We start from the raw sequence: 16,073 nt of genomic DNA on the forward strand, positions 1-16,073 counted from the left end.
GTTCAAGAACCTGATGGTTGATGAATAACCACTGTTACTGAACCTGGTGGTGTGAGTCCTGAGGCTCGTGTACTTTCTTCCTGATGACAGCAGTGAGAAGAGAGCATGGCTTTGATGGTGGGGATCTTTGATGATGGATGCTGCTTTCCTGCGATGACACTCCATACAGATATGCTCAATGGTGAGGAGGGATTTACCCATGATGGACTGAGCTGTATCCAATACTTTTCCATTCGATAGTTCAATAGTTCCATTTAATATCAGAGAAATGTTTGCAATATAAATCCTGAAATTCTTATTCTTTGCAGACATCCATGAAACAAGAAGAGTGCCCTAAAGAATGAGTGACATTTAAAATGTTAGAAACCCAAAGCCCCCCTACTCCCCCCTCCCACACACATGCAGCAGCAAAGCAATGACCCTCCCCACCCCTGCCCACTTCTGCCAAAAAGCGTCAGCACCCTCCACCCACAAAGCAAGCAACAGCAAAGCCCCCAGTAAAGACCATGATCTGCAGTAAAAACAAAAACTAATCATTCTCCCTGACAATTCAACATCCCACAGGCTCTCTCTCTCCACAATAAAGGGAAAAAGAGATGTCCCCTTTCACAGCGAGAGGGGAGAGATAACAAAACAGCTCGCTGTTTTATGGTGTTAAGAGTCTGTCATGAGCCAGGTGAGGGGGAAGATAGGTGGGTAGGAGAGTGGGGACGATGTGAGAAGCTTATATGGTTGAAGATTCAGTGAGCAACTTTATGATTTGAGAAGCAATGCCCATCAAAATTCATCTGAATCTGTTAGATATTTTATGTATTTGTAAATTTACCCTTGTGGCTTTACAGTCATTCCAAGTTATCAGGGTGTGCTACACACAAAGTACTATTTTTAACCATTGACAATTATCCTTATTTTTATTGAATACACAGTCATGGTTATTCTAAAATATTTGAGAAATTGCAGGAAATTTTGTATAAGGAAGCTTAAAACGGTGTCTCAAAATGCTCAATAATTGTGATACGAGATATTACATTTCTTCATCTTCTGAATAAAGTGACACATACTAAAGTATGCCTCAGAAAGCAGCCTTGTTTTTTTACTAAGTTTTGGCCCGTGTAGCGATTATATTCAAAAAAATCTCTGCAGTTATGCAAGATACTCCTGTGAATCTGAGTTAGTGGGTGACATTTGCGGAACAAGATTCTGTTTCCATAGCACATGTTTCTTTGGGCGCTACTGCTACCTTGTTGATTCCAAAATGGCATGTGAATTGCATACATACATTTGTAGTGCAAACCGTGCCATATGTACACAGGATAGGCAGACCAAGATATCAGTCAACAAACACTGTTAAGTTCGGAGCTGAGCACTCTGTTCTCTGAGTCCTACAATTAAACATAAAAGAGTGTGAGACGAAGAAGCAGAATTAGGCCACTTGGCCCATCAACTCTGCTCTGCCATTCAGCCTTAGCTGATTCATTATCCTTCTCAAACTCATTCTCATGCCTTCTCCCCATAACTCTTTAATAATCAAGAACCTATCAACTTCTGCTTTAAATATACCCAATGACCAGGCCTCCACAGCCATCTGTGGCAATGACTTCCACAGATTTACCATCCTCTGGCTAAAGAAATTCCTTTTCATTTCTGTTCTAAAGGCCTTTTCCATTTATTGCCAAATGTCTGTAATGATAATTGTAATGATGTTTCACACTTGTAAAAAAAATTAATAAAGGCTGAAGTATAAAGAGAGTATTAAGTCTAGGAGCAGATGATTTTGGCCTGACCTCAGTGGTTTTGCAGACATTAGTTGTTCCCAGATGTGCTTGAATTAGTCAATATTTTTCTTGTAATGCAGCATGGTAGGAGGAGGAATGAATGGAAGTCATATGCTTGAAAAGGAAAAAGGGAAGAAATGAATTTCATCTGGCCTTCTATACACGAGCCACGACAGCGGCTATGCTTCATTAGGAGTTTGAGGAGAATTGCTATGTCTCCAAAAGCACTTGCAAATTTCTACATACATACTATGCAGAGCATTCTAACTGGCTGCATCACTGGGAGGCCATTGCACAGGCCCAAACCAAGCTGCAGAAAGTTGTAGACTCAGCAAGCTCCATCATGGGCACCAGCCTCCCCAGCATTCAGGACATCTTCAAGGTTTAAAACTTTAAAAAGACAGCATCCATCATCAAGGACCCCAATCACCTAGGACATGCCCTCTTCTCATTGCCACCATCAAAGAGGACATACAGGAGCCTGAAGGTACACACTTAGCATTTCAGGAATAGCGTCTTCCCCTCTGCCATCAGATGAATGGACATTGAACCCACGAACACTATCTCACCACATTTTTTTCTCTTTTTATGTTACTTAATTTAACTTTATGTATATGTGGGTGATATATATATATATATATCTACTGTGTTATTTAGTTCTTATTATTATGTATTGCAATGTACTGCTGCTACATAACAAATTTCATGACATATGCCAGTGATATTAAACTTGATGCTGATTCTGAGGATAATCAGGAAACAACGATCCAATCTGAAATGCAGTGAGAATCAACATGCAAGGTACCTGCAACTCAATAAGGAACACCTTTCTGAAATCTGCTACTTGCTGCTGCTGTAGTTACAGTCTCAGATTTTGAGGATCACATTGCTAGTGGATGCCAAAATGGCTTTGATGTTTTACTCTTCCTCCAGGCTACAATGTACGGTACAGGTGCATAGCAGTTGGCACAAAGCTTAACAGCGCTAATGAGAGGGGTTCATTTCCTACCACTGTCTGTATATTTTCCCCATAATCATGTGGATTATCTCTGGTTTCCCCCCACATTTAAAAGACATGCGGATTAGGGTTAATAAGTTGTGAGCATGTTATGTTGGAAGCCTGGTGATGCTTGCCGGCTGCCCCCAGTGCAGCCTTGGACTGTGTGGTGATTGATGCCAACGATGCAATTCACTGTATGTTTTAATTGTTTTCATGTACATATGACAAATAAAGCTAATCTTTCTACCTGGAATTGTTTGCAGTACCTCTGTTTGTCACCCACTGTTGTGTAAAGGATTGATGCTGTCTCGTCAAAAATCCTTGACAGCATTTACATGCATCAGCATGGCACAGGAGACCATTTCCCTAGAGAGTTCATGCTGACTCCTTGTGACCAGTCCAGTCTGTGACATTCCCAAGGTCCGTCCGCGTAACCCTGCAAGGATATTTATCTCAAGTTTCCATCTAATTTTTCTTTAGCGATCACCTTCGAAGGCAGTGAATTCCAGTTTGCTCACTATTTACAACAAATCCTCTATTTTTTACTCCAAAGTTTAAACCTTTGCCCCTTGTCCTAATGTGTCAGCTTTCCTTTGGCATAATCTTAACTCCTCCATCAAATCTGTCTGAAAAATTCTGTTTCCCCTGTGATCAGTCTCAGATTCTACAAAGATTTAGCTGAAAATCCCTAATCTGAAAGAACATTCTAGTATTTCTTCATTGCTCCTCTCAATTTTCCTAAGATGTGATGATCATAACTGTATTGAAGATATGATTGAACCGCTGCTTTATATAGGGTCAATGCCGGCTTTCCTTAGCTTCACCAAACCTCTGTTAAAGCCCAATATTCCATATGTGGTTAATTGGGACACATCGGGAACAGTACATTTTGCACCAATTAATCGGCTGCCCAAATTAGCTGAAGTTTCATGGAAATAGTTAAAAACATATAAAAAAGAAAAACTACCAAATTATGTATTGAAATGAAATTCAATTGGAACACTGCTAATATTACTACTACAGTACTATAAAATTATGTATTAGTTCCAAATAGTTATTGATGGAGGAATTCATTCAGTATATACTGCTGTGTGCTTTTGATTGAATATAAATGAACAAAATCAGTGCTGATACAGATAATGGATTGTCTACATACAATGCTTTTGATAATTGCATTCTCCAAATCTTCATTTTCATTGTAACTTTATACTTTATTGTCGCCAAACAATTGATACTAGAACATACAATCATCACAGCGATATTTGATTCTGCGCTTCCCGCTCCCTGGATTACAGATCGATAGTAAATATTAAAAATTTAAATTACAAATCATAAATAGAAAATAGAAAAATGGAAAGTAAGGTAGTGCAAAAAAAACGAGAGCCATATTTGGAGGGTATGGCCCAGATCCGGGTCAGGATCCGTTCAGCAGTCTTATCACAGTTGGAAAGAAGCTGTTCCCAAATCTGGCCGTACGAGTCTTAAAGCTCCTGAGCCTTCTCCCGGAGGGAAGAGGGATGAAAAGTGTGTTGGCTGGGTGGGTCGTGTCCTTGATTATCCTGGCAGCACTGCTCCGACAGCGTGCGGTGTAAAGTGAGTCCAAGGACGGAAGATTGGTTTGTGTGATGTGCTGCGTCGTGTTCACGATTTTCTGCAGCTTCTTCCGGTCTTGGACAGGACAACTTCTGTACCAGGTTGTGATGCACCCTAGAAGAATGCTTTCTATGGTGCATCTATAAAAATTAGTGAGAGTTTTAGGGGACAGGCCAAATTTCTTTAGTTTTCTCAGGAAGTAAAGGCGCTGGTGGGCCTTCTTGGCAGTGAACTCTGCTTGGTTGGACCAAGTCAGGTCATTTGTGATATTGACCCCGAGGAACTTAAAGCTTTTGACCTGTTCCACTTGCACACCACCGATGTAAATTGGGTTGTGCGGTCCGCTACTCCTTCTGAAGTCAACAACCAATTCCTTCGTCTTGTTGACGTTGAGGAATAGGCTATTGTCTTCACACCTTTCAAGATGATTGTCAATAACCTTCAAATCTTTCATAATTCCTAACTTGTTGAAGTAGTGAAATTGTTTCATTTTCACTCCTGGCCATTTCTGGCATCTCCAAGCCTGAATGTTTGAAATCGCAGTGAGTAAAACAGTTCTGAATTGATTTGGAGCAAATTTCTCACCGACTATCAGTGACAAAAATCACTGCTTGTTGAACACAACCACATGCAACTGACACTATTTAAACACAAACAAGAGAAGATCTGCAGATGCTGGAAGTCCACGCCACACACACAAAATGCTGGAGGAACTCAGCAGGCCAGGCAGCATCTATGGAAAAGAGTACAGTCGATGATTCGGGCTGAAACCCTTTGGCCCGAAATGTCAACTGTACTCATCCATAGGTGTTGCCTGGCCTGCTGAGTTCCTCCAGCATTTTGTGTGTGACACTATTTAATAACTGTTCACTCTAAGCACAATGTCGTGTTTAATGGCCATGCAAGTGCACACAAGTGATGCTAGTTAGCAACTGTTCAGTGACAGTCTTCAGTCCCAATTGAGCAGCATAATGTCCTAAATAAACAAAGGGAATCTGGGCTACTTTCTCAGTTAGTTTTCGTTGTTTAAAAGTTGTGCTAAATAAGCAACTGCCCTGATTAACTGATGGCCCAATTAACTGGAATCCACTGTCCTTTGCTAACTATTCTCTTGAAGGGCTGGAACCTTCAGAGGACAATGACTGTGTTGAGTCAATTGTGCCATTCCTTATTCCTTGTGCCAAAGTGCAATATCTTCCATCACTGTCTAGTAAATTTTATTAGCTAGCTTTCTGTCTGTTCTGCCTTACTATCCATGTCCTTTGCAAACAATATGCATTAACATCACAGTCTGCTGTATCTCTCAGGACGTCATTGTCAAATTTTGAAATTTTTGTCTGTGTTCAAGATAAAAGCTTATTTATCACGTGCATATTGAAACATACGGTGAAGTGCGTTGCTGCATTCACAGCCAACAGAACCTAAGGATCCAAAGGAGAAGATTGATCATCAATCTGCTAAGAAATTGGAAGGTTGCTCCAAATTTGTAAAGTGTGGAGAAATGGCTATTGTTCACACAACTAAGCCCATGTATGTCGAGAGCTTTTCTGAATATCCTCCTCTTGGTTGCTTTGCTGTCCGTGTTATGAGACAGACTGTTGGTGTGATAAAATGTTACTAAGAAAGAAATTTCTACAAAAACCACCAAGACCGCCAGTAAAGTATTAAACAAGAAGTGAATATCACCACTGGCCACCAAGATTGAGCAAACACAGACTCACACCAATATATTCTGGCGCCAACATAGCATGCCCACTCTGCTCAGCAGAAACATAGCACGTCCACATTGCTTGGCAGATCCAGCATCCAAATAGTGTATATTTATAAATTCACTCTCCGCTCCACGTTGACAAATACAGTCCTGTGCAAAAGTGTTAGGCACATATATATAGCTAGGGTGCCTAAGAATTCTGCACAGTACTCTATTTGTCAATGTGGAGTGGAGAGCGTGTTTGTAAATCTGGCAGGAGCAAAGGATGACGGGAATGACAAGGGTGGAGCACTACAGGAGGGGAGAGAGACAAGAGGCAGAGAAGCAGTACCAGGAGTGGGGGGTGGTGGTGTGGGTGCAGACACATCCAGCCCTGAGACACCAGGCAAGTTCCTTTCATTACAAACAACTGATTTATTGATCATTACAGAATGTCTCTCTGGTGCTTCCTACTCCCTCCCCTCTCCCTTCCCCTTTTCCCAACCATGATTCCCCTCTCCCTGTTCCTTTCCCACACTCAGCTCACAAAAGAGACCCATATCAGAATCAGCTTTATCATCATTCACATATGTCATGACTTTTTTTTTGCAGCAGTATAGTGAGGGCATCCGTTAGTCTTGCGAGACCATGGATCTGCGCCTGGAAAGTTTTTACTCTCCAGGGCGCAGGCCTGGGCAAGGTTGTATGGAAGACCAGCAGTTACCCATGCTGCAAGTCTCCCCTCACCACGACACCGATGTTGTCCAAGGGAAGGGCATTAGGACTCATACAGCTTGGCACCAGTGTCGTCGCAGAGCAATGTGTGATTAAGTGACTTAGAGCAGTATAGTGCAATACATAAAATGACTACAGTACTGTGTTAAATTCCTAGGCTCCCTGGCTATACGTACTCTTACATGTGCCTAAGACTTTTGCTCAGTACTGTATGCCCAGAATGCTCAGCAGATCCAATATCTAAATAGTGTATATTTATACATACACGTCAAAATTTGTCCTAGCAGCAATCTTTGGGAATCTGTACTGTTTACTTTCTGCTAGTCTATGATCAATCACTTCCACAGCTTATTGTTTTTGGATTTTCTATCCAAGCTTCACTTGGCCTCAATTTTTTGAATTACCATTTTTTGTTCTTTTTGCGAAATTCTTAAAATCAAAGTGGTCAAACTATATTGAATTAGTTCAAATCAAACACAATCTACTTTGAACAGATCTCCTTAATTCAGATTGCTTTAAGTTTCTGATGCTTTATTTTTTCTGATCTCACTCCTTCCTGCTCAGGAGAAGCAGGTGGAATATGCATGTGGTTTCACGATGAGTACAGACTTCCCCATGCTGAAGCACATCACGAAAGACATGCACATTGCTTTGCAGGTGCAGAGTGCCCAGACCTTTTGCTTGATTATCACTGACATATGTTGCAAAAAATTGTTGTTTTTGTGATTGCAATGTACTGCTGCCACAGAACAGCAAATTTCATGAGATATGTCAGTGATGATAAATCTGATTTAGATCCTAATGATTTCACTACACTCCCCACCCCTCCACTGTCACTCAGGTGTGGACAACTCTAGGGACAAATTCTTGTAGGCTAGTGCAAGGTTTCCTTTTAGAGTCAGATACAGCAGAGAAACAAGTCCAATTGGCTCACCAAATCTGCTCTGATGATCAGCCATCCTTTTACACCAGGGGTTCCCAGCCTGGGGCCCACGAACCCCTCAGTTAATGGTACAGGTCTGTCGCATAGAAAAGTATTGGTAACCCCTCTTTTACACTAAAGATACATAATTGCTCTACAACGGGTTGTCAAAACGGGTTATCAGCCTAACTGCCGTCAAGCACATATATACAGAAAGGTGCTGGGGGATAAACAGTAATATGATGCAGGATCCCACCCACCCTGCTCATTGACTGCTTGTTCCACTCCCATCAGGGACAAGTCTATGTAGCGTCCACACCAGGACCACCAGGTACAAAAACAGTTACTTTTGCCAAGCAGTAAGGCTGATCAACACCTCCACCCACTAACCCTACCACTACTTTATTATTTCCTGTCAGTCACCTTATGTACAGACACTCCTGTGCCTAGAGTCAATTTATGGGCATATAATCAATCTATATCTGTAAACTATCTTATGTATTTATATTTACTGTGTTTTTTATTATTCTGTTCTCTATCTTATTGTGTTTTTTTTTGTGCTGAATTGGATCCAGCGTAACAATTAATTTGTTCTCCATTCTGCTTATATACTGGAAATAGCATTAAACAGTCTGAATCTTCAATATGGAATTGCACTTTGTAAGCCTCTCAACATTCTCCTCAAGTTCCCACACGTCCTATCATTGCCCTGTGCATCAGGAGATATTAACCCCTCAGGTGGCCCTTCTTTGGAATGGGGGAGAAAAGCCACACAGCCACAGAGTGTGCAGGCTCCACAGGCAGACAGCAGCTGAGGTTGAGTTTGAACTTGGCCGTAGGCACTGCAGCACTGTCGCACCATGCTATCGTCTCTCTGTGGCAGAAGTACAAATGTTTGGGACGATTGATTGTGTGGATAGCTAGAGGCTTTTTCCCAGGGCTGAAGTGGCTAACACGAGGGGGCATAGTTTTAAGGTGCTTGGAATTAGATACAGAGGGGATGTCAGAGGCAGATTTTTCCACATAGAGAGTGGTGGGTGAGTGGAATGCACTGCCAGCGACGGTGGTGGAGGCGGATACAATAGGGTCTTTAAAAGACTCTTAGATGGGTGCATGGATGCTAGAGAAATAGAGGGCTATGTGGTAGGGAAATTCTAGGCAGTTTCTACAGTAGGTTACATGGTCGGCACAACATTGTGGGCCAAAGGGCCTGTAATATCCTGTAGGTTTCTATGTTCTATGATTGGCTTATAAGCAGCAACAAATCATAGAGGTGAAGTTGGAAGTGTAAATGCCTTTAGAACCGGAATCAGGTTTATTATCACTGACATATGTTGTGAATTTGCTTTCAATGTGAGAAAGTACATCAGTTTTTAACTCCGTGAAGCCTTTGCCTCAGGCAGGCACCTCTGGAATCAACATTTCAACAGTGTTACCAACTGCTATAATGGCAGCAGCTTGAGTTGGCATGACAACGAACTAAGTTTGAATAAGGGCAACCAGATTTTGTAAATTGGTTCTCTTGCTTTGTACTGCAGCACACACTCCAGATGTTTCTGTTTAACTTACTTAGTGTTCTCAGTACAAGTTTTCCGTAAGTCATGAAAGCGAGATGTACATTCTTGAATGAATCCTGTAAGGGGTGAAAAATTACTGAGGTTAAGTGGAAGATTAGTCATACTTTTGTTCCAGCTCCTGAATCAGTAGGGATAACTTCACTCGCCTCAGTTCTGAAATGATTCCACAACTTATGGACTCACTTTCAAGAACTCAACAACTTGTGTTCTCAGTGTTCTTTATCTATCTATCTATCTATCTATCTATCTATCTATCCATTTTTCCATCTGTCTGTCCAGTCAGCCTGCCAGCAGCAGGCTCTTTGCATCCCTTTGAATCGTGCCACCCAGCAACCCACCAATTTAACCCTTGCCTAATCACTGGACAATTAACAATGACCAATTAATCTACGAACTGGTACATCTTTGGACTGTGGGAGGAAACGGGAGCACTTGGAGAAAACCCATGTACACACCGGAAAGGACGTACAAACTTGCTTACAGAGGATGATGGAAGTGAACTTCCAACTCTGACGCCCCCAAGTTGTAATAACATGGCACTAACTGCTGCACCACCATGGTGCCGTATCTTAGAGATAGATAGACTACCTATCCATCCATCCATCCATCCATCTATCTTTCACACAGTTTGCCGCCTTTTGCACATTGGTTGCTTGTCAGTCTCTGAGTGCAATTTTTCATTAGGTAGCAATTATGGAGAGGAGAAAACAGTCAACACTTCAGGCTGAGACCAATCTTTGCAGCTGTGTATGTGTGATTTGGTATTATGTTAATCAGAAAAATTATTTTAATATTGGACAGAAGGTGCTGTCTCGTGTAAGTGATCAAATGGTTGGCTTTTTTTATTCCATTGTCTTATTAAATTTAATTTGTAATGAGGGGAAAGGGAAATAATGGAACAAGATTTATTGGGATATTATTCCATTGCTAATCTTGGCATTAGAAAGTAGTTGGTTTTGTTTTTGCACTGTGTGTGATTTGTAGCGTTAGTCATTTACTGTCCATGTGGATGATCAGAAGGCAGGTTGGAGCACTGTATTCAAACAGAATCAGACAGTTTGTGCAATGAGAAGGAAGTGGAGAGTTTTGGTTCCCATTTTGCACTTCTGGAACAGTTTAAGGAAGGAAGCACCTTTACACCTTTTATTGTTAGTGGTTGCTGACATCATATCCTTCCTCGACCACTTTCTGCGCACTTCCTGCCATTTTGACAGCCCTTCGCAATGCTATGGGGTTGAGCGAGGTGGAGAGAGTGGGTGAGGGGTTGAATTTGTGAGCAAAGAGAAACCCGCACCAGCTGTCTGTAGGACCTTCTTCCGCGCTCTCGCGGGCACATCTTTCTCCAGTATCTGACAAATCAGACAACAATATTAAGCTCATGAAAACTAAGTTCCTGCTTTAACTACTCTACCAAATTTTAATTCCGTACTTTTAGATGATAAACTGAGTCTCTGCTGAGAGTGTTTTTATAATCACAGAAAGTTAACTGCTTTTTCTCCGGTGGAAAAAATAGTGGTAAAGCTAAAGTAAAATTCTAAAAATGGTCAAAATGTTACACTGCTGCTTGTCTATGCATACACTTAACAGAAATATATAAAGACATAAAGATAAAAGCAAAATATAAGGATAGGGTAAATGCAAGCAGGCTTTTTCTACGGAGGTTGGGTGGGTCTGCAACCAGGGATCATGGGTTAAGGGTGAAAGGTGAAAAATTTAAGGGGAATATGAGGGGATACTTCTTCACTCAGAGGGTTGTGAGAATGTGGAATGAGCTGCCAGCATAAACGGTGCATATGAGCTTGATTTCAATGTTTTAGATAGGTACATGAATAGTGGGGGTATGGAGGACGATGGCCCTGGTGCAGGTCGATGGGAGTAGGCAGTTTAAATGGTTCTGGCATGGACTAGATGGGCTGAAGTGCCTGATTTCTGTGCTGTACTTCTATAACTTTAAATGTGGTCTTGCTCATTGTAGAAACCTTGCTTGGTTTATATACTGTAATGTTAAAGGAAATTGGATATGTAGATGATTCACAAGTCACTTGGTCAATGGCTCTGTGAACTCTAGTCAGGGATTCAATACTTTGATTCTGGTGACATGGTTTTATTTCTATGATCAGCCCTCGCACTTCTCCTTTCCTGATACAGAGAGTGCACTGTGCCATGTCACTGGCTTAAGTAGGAGTTCCCACCAGGTCAATACAGTGACTCACTTTGCTTCAAGATGTACACAAGATCAAGAATTTGATGTTTGATTACTTATCATCCTAAAATATGCTACTCCACAAGTAAGAACTTTTCAGTCTGGTAGTTATTTCAAAGTTTAAATTTAAAGTAAATTATATTATCAAGGTATATAAATGTCACCATATACAACCCTGAAATTCATTTGAAGTACAGTACAGTAATGGAATAAATTATTTAAACTCTAAATGTGGCATTGTACACACAGTGTTATAGAGCTTGCAACCTTGCCTGATCCATACTTTTGTCTTAATAGAGCACACTTGAGGTATGACTAAATAATATTAACTGTTTATGTGCAATGATTGTTTTATAGTCCTAAGACATTATTAAATGTGTCCTGTCAATGCCATCTGTTGGCTGCTGCTGAAGTTTCAATGCAGAATTGTTACAGTAGATGCAAAAAAGAACATTTTCATAGCATTTGATTTCTGACCGTAGAGTAGTAATTGACAAGCACCCTTTTACCTGTGTTTATTGTATCTGTTAGTTCAGTGATAAGGAGAAGCTGTCTTGAAACCACAGTGATACTATCTCAGTAAAAAGGTTCTCAAGGTTCAAAGTAAATTTATTATCTAAGTACAGGACTGTGCAAAAGTCTAATGCACATATATATAGCTAAGGTGTCAAAGAATTTTGCACAGAACTGCATGTGTCAACGTGGAGTGCAGAGTGAGTTTGTAAATCTGGCGGGAGCAAAGGACGTTGGAATGACAAGGGTGGAGCGCTGCGGGAGGGGTGTGGAACAGGTGACAGAGATGGAGTGTTGGGGCGGGGGGCGGTGGTGGCGTGGGTGTAGATAAGCTCAGCCTGGAGACACCAGGCAAGTTCATTTGATTACAAACAATTGGCCTATTGATTATTACAGATTGTTTTTCATGCCTCTCCCTTCCCCTTTTCCCAGCCATGATTCCCCTCTCCCTGCCCCCTTCCCACTCTCAGTCCACAATAGAGACCCAGATCAGAATCAAGTTTATCATCACTCATCTATCAGAATTTTTTTTTTTGCGGCAGCATTACAGTGCAATGTATAAAACTGTGATGGTGCACTCCAGCTATATATATGTGTGCCTCAGACTTTTGCACAGTAGCGTGTGTACAGTATAACTCACTGCAACTCATGTTATTTACTATTATTGTTTGGATTGTTCTTCTATTTGCAGCTTGTCTTTTGCACATTGGTTTTCAGTTTTTGTGTATAGTTTTTCATTGATTCTATTGCACTTGTTTATTCTACTGTGTATGCCTGCAAGAAACGAATTCTCAGGGTGTATGGTGACATACATATTATATTTTTTGAAGATAATAAATTTACTTTGAACTTTGATACTTAGAGAATCCTTTTCTTGCACAATCTCCAAAATGCTTCTGTCGAATCACTTCTCTCTCTGCTTAACTCTGCAGAATAAACACTTTTGCCACTTGGTTTTCTTATTAAAAATTTCTTTAGTCGAGGAGAGTGAATAATGTTTAATTTTTGTTTTATTTCTGTTAAGTATATCCTAATTCAAATCTGCCCAATGCTTCATCTTTGATTTCAACAAAGACGTATGTAATTGTAGCAAGCTTCATTTCTTCTAATCCCCTGGCATCAACGAGTTATATACCAGTTACCACACGCACAAAATGGCAGAGGAAATCAGCAGGTCCCAGGCACAATCTATTGAAGGGAATAAACAGTCAAGTTTTCAGGCTGAGACCCTTCATCAGGACCGGAAAGGATGGGAGAAAAGCCAAAATTTTCTGCATTTTCTGCTTATATTGCAGTGTTAACTGGGCAGTTATTGAAAGACTCCGAAGGAATATAAGCCAAATTCATTCAGAAAAGTGAAGTTTAGATGATGTCACTGGAATGTGCAACCTTAGTACTGGGTCCAATGACCAAAGTCTGGCATTGTCAAGAAGTCTGTCTCACAGTTCTGTTAAAAATATATTTTGTCTCACAGTTCTGTTAAAAATATATTTTGGTTTTCTTGGCTATTTTTTTCAGTCATATTTCTTGGTACTCATAAATTCTTTCTTCCCTATTAATGAGGGAGTATGATATGAGGTCCACAAAATAAAATCAGACGACCAATATTCTATCTGTGGACAAAAGTATAGAATGCTATAGAGAAGCATATTCAGTTTCCTACTCTATTTGTAATGTTCATATTTTAACCTCAATCTAAGTGGATCTCAAATTCCATTGGGTGCAATAATAGCAAATATAAACATAAGAGATGCTACAGATGCTGGAGATCCAAAGTAACACACACAAAATGCTGGAGGAACTCAGCAGGTCAGGCAGCATCTATGGAAATGGATGAAGTGTGAACATTTCAGTCTGAGTACCTTCATCAGGACTGGAAAGGATGGGGTTAGAACCTGAATAAGAAGATGTGCCAGGATCATATCTGTTCATATTCTTGAATACTTATTCCATTAGAATTTGCGAATTCACTGAGAGGATATCTAATGAATAGAGGATATGGGGGATTAATCATTAATGAGACATTGCTAAGATAAACTGTTGGAGAGCAGTCTAACAGTTTGCATCACCGTCTGGTATGGAGGGGCCTCTGCATGGGATCAGAAAAAGCTGCAGAAAGTTGTAAACTGAGCCGCTCCATCATGGTCACCAGCCTCACCACCGCTGAGGAGATCTTTAAAGGCTGATGCCTCGAAAAGGTGGAGCCCATCATAAAGAAACCCCATCAGCCAGGACATGCCCTCTTCTTATTGCTACCATCAACAAGAAGGTACGGGAGACTGAAGACACACATTGAACATTTTAGTGCATGGTTATAAATCTGCTTCTTTAAAATAAGACAGCTATATGTGGTACCAATCCTGATGAAGGGTCTCAGCCCGAAATATTGACTGTTATTCCTTTCCATAGATGCTACCTGACCTGCTGAGTTTCTCCAGCATTTTGTGTGTGTTGCTCTGGATTTCCAGCATCTGTAGAATCTCTTGTATTCGTCATGTGTATCTGGACAAATAGGGTCAGGAGAATGTCCATCATCACCTAGTGTAGGAATTGCAAGGCATCTGACTGCAAGTTCCTACAAAGGATTGTGAGGACTGCTGAGAGGATTATTAGGTCTCTCTTCTACCCATCAGGGATATTTATCTGGAGTGCTGTGTATGCAAAGGGCCTTAGTATTGTCAATGATCACTCCCATCTGTCCAGCAATCTTTTTGACCCCCTATTATCAGGCAGGAGGTATCATAACATTAGGACAAGTACTGTTAGGATGGAAAGACGCCTGAACTCCCTGCCATCACCCAGGTCTCATCACACATCAAGCGCCAGTAGCATTATACTGTTTACTTTTTAACTTGTTTTGTAAATGCATTTTACTTTTTAACTTATTTGTTAATTTACTAGTAGTAATATTAATTTATGTGTTATTTGTGTGAGTTATATGGACTGTGCTGTGCACCTTGGTCCGGAGGAATGTTGTTTCCTTTGGTAGTATACGTGTGTACAATTGAATGACAATAAACTGAGCTTGAAGTTTATATGTTCTACCTCCCTAGATTGGGTTCCAAGATGTTCCTTTTAACAGGATACTGCTAACTCTAGTAATAGCCTCCTGCTACAGAACTTGCACTCATTTTCAATGTATTCTGGGATGTTCCACGCCTTCGGGGTAATCTAAAACCTATTGTTTTATCATCCACGGCCTCCTCTACTGTAAAGATGAAGCCACACTCAGGTTGGAGGAACACCTTATATTCCGTCTGGGTAGCCTCCAACCTGGTGGTATGAACATCGACTTCTCTAACTTCCGCTAGGCCCCACCTCCCCCTCGTATCCCATCTGTTACTCATTTTTATGCACACATTCTTTCTCTCACTCTACTTTGTCTCCCTCTGTCCCTCTGAATATACCTCTTGCCCATCCTCTGGGTCCCCCCCCCTTGCCTTTCTTCCCGGACCTCCTGTCCCATGATCCTCTCGTATCCCCTTTTGCCAATCACCTGTCCAGCTCTTGGCTCCATCCCTCCCCCTCCTGTCTTCTCCTATCATTTTGGATCTCCCCCTCCCCCTCCAACTTTCAAATCCCTTACTCACTCTTCCTTCAGTTAGTCCTGACGAAGGGTCTCGGCCTGAAACGTCGACTGTACCTCTTCCTACAGATGCTGCCTGGCCTGCTGCGTTCACCAGCAACTTTGATGTGTGTTACCTATTGTTTTAGATTGTTTGTGCAGATCAAAACTTTAAAGATTTTCATTACAGATTGGCTTTATTTGTCACATGGAATCAAAATATTGAAACTTACAATGAAGCACATTGTTTGCATCAACGATCAGCACAGTCTAAGGATGTGCTGGGGGTGGGGCAGGGGGGGGGAGTGGGCGCGATGACAGAGTCGCCCTGCTCCGAGCATCAACGTAGTATGCGCACAATTTACTAACCTTAACCTGTACATCTTTGGAACTTGGGAGGAAGCCAGAGTACCCGGAGGAAATCTAAGCAGTCTTGGGGAGGACAAGCAAACTACAACAGATTGGGACAACATCATAAGCGAAGCAGACTGTCCAGTGTG

General features: G+C 41.2%; 1 protein-coding gene across 13 annotated transcripts in view; it reads left to right on the plus strand.

Moving 5' to 3' along the window:
• The window catches only part of mef2cb (myocyte enhancer factor 2cb), a 289,923-nt gene that overhangs the window by 96,407 nt on the left and 177,443 nt on the right, over positions 1-16,073 (plus strand). The window lies entirely within an intron of this gene.

Source organism: Mobula birostris, chromosome 17 (genome assembly GCF_030028105.1).
Source record: "Mobula birostris isolate sMobBir1 chromosome 17, sMobBir1.hap1, whole genome shotgun sequence".
Classification (NCBI taxonomy): domain Eukaryota; kingdom Metazoa; phylum Chordata; class Chondrichthyes; order Myliobatiformes; family Myliobatidae; genus Mobula; species Mobula birostris.